This window comes from Hyaena hyaena, unplaced genomic scaffold (assembly GCF_003009895.1).
Source record: "Hyaena hyaena isolate Hyena2069 unplaced genomic scaffold, ASM300989v1 scaffold_1144, whole genome shotgun sequence".
Taxonomy (NCBI): Eukaryota; Metazoa; Chordata; class Mammalia; order Carnivora; family Hyaenidae; genus Hyaena; species Hyaena hyaena.
In genome coordinates, this window is record NW_024081779.1 from 532,225 (window position 1) to 534,202 (window position 1,978).

A 1,978-nucleotide genomic window follows, 5' to 3' on the forward strand; every position below is an offset into this window, starting at 1 on the left:
AAAAATATATTCACCCTTGACTTGTCATATACATAACAAGGCTTTAATATCAAATATGCCCCATGCAATATTTGTCCATGTATTGCATGAAATATACTTAAACTCAAAAACTATCCATTCTATATCTGAAGTTCAAATTGAACCGGATGCCCTGTATATTTGCTGGCTAAATCTGACAACCTTATTAAGAGGAGAAATTGATGAGCAGAGATATTCATTCAATTCCCAAATTTCAATGTGTTAAAGGGGGCAGTGCTGCCGTTTATTAGCAGTAACAAAGGCATAACATTTTTAAATTTATATTTGGCTTTGAGGTAAATTGGGTTATTGATATTTGGACATGAGCGTGCTCTTATGTTCAAGGAATTCACATCATTAAAAACTGTGAAGGGTCACTGAAGGAGCTGAATGCCAGCAACGCCTTCCCCAGTCATCACCCCCTCCTTCATTCCATTAACCCAGTACAGGATCCTCAAATTAATAGAAAACAGAAACCAAAGCAGGAAAGTGCATCTTTATGAGCCTTTCGGAATTTACAACTGAATTGTTTTCACATTTTTTTAGATCTTTATTTATTTTGAAAGAAGTGGGGAGGTGCAAAGAAAGAGGGAGAAAGAAAGAATCCAAAGCAGGCTGGGCACTGTCAGCAGAGAGCCCAATGCGGGGATTGAACTCACGAACCATGAGATCATGACCTGAGCCGAAATCAAGAGTTGGATGCTTGACTGACTGAGCCACCCAAGTGCCCTAAAATGTATATTTTAAACAGGAGTTTTTCCTTATTATTGTCTCCACTCAAAATTTTATTATTGTTCGCCTTCAACCAGAACACAGTGCAAGAGCTGTCAGTATGGGTTTGAAAAATAAATAGATGGTAGATGATGATGATGATGATGATGATGATGATGATTGATAGACCTGATAGATAGATAGATGATAAATAGGTAGGTAGATAGATAAATAGATACATAGATACATAGATACATAGATAAAATGCTATGGGTACATTAAAATGTCAATGTCTTATGAAACGAGGTGTTAGCTTTGGTCTCCAGTGATGTACCAAATAGCTGTGTGCTGCTAAATACAGCATAAAAAGAGTAAAACTTCCTTTACCTACTGGAAACATAATGTATCTCCTATCTTGTTATGTGCTACGAAGAAAAGCACAAGACAGCACAGGTGAAGCTCAGCAAGCGCTGTTTTTAAACTTCCCTCAAGAATCCTGAAGATGGACACAAATACTGAGACAACACTATCTTCATGAAACAGAGGTCAATGACCCAACAGAAAACCATACTGTTACAAATATGCCTCTCTGGGTTGGGAAAACTTAACCTTGTGGAATGCGAAATCACATCAGTTGTTTAGATTCCTATGGTGCTGCCTGACTTACACCCCAGCCAAATACACACAACGGTATCGACGAGGCAGCATCAACAGTGTTAACCAGCCACGTCTCCTCAAGATGATGTGGCAACAAGCTACGAATGTAGCTTTTGAGGAACTCATATTGCAGTCCGGAGGTGTATAAATTATTTTCTTCTGGATTCCATGAGCTTTTGTGAAGTGGGGTTAGGTGCTAAAGAAGCCACATTTCTAGAAATAATTAAAGTCCAGATATGAGCCTATCAAGTAAATGATGTTACTTGATGAGACTAATATAGTAAAAAGATTTGGGGACAAAAACATGACCACAAAACCTTGATTCCTACATTATTTGGCACAAAAACCTTTAAGTGGACCATAGAATATAGAAGAAATTACTGCAATTTACAAATGTTGGTATATTGGGACTTTGATAAGGTCCCTGCTACCCAGAATGGCTCCCCAAGGAGCCTAACAAGGAGTATAAAATATATAGACTCCTTTGTACTGAAACAGTAAGCAATCTTGTAAACTATTAAATGTTGGTTCTATCCCATAATACCTCAGCGCCTCATTGACAAGTAATGGAATAAGGTTTTCCGAGGGAACC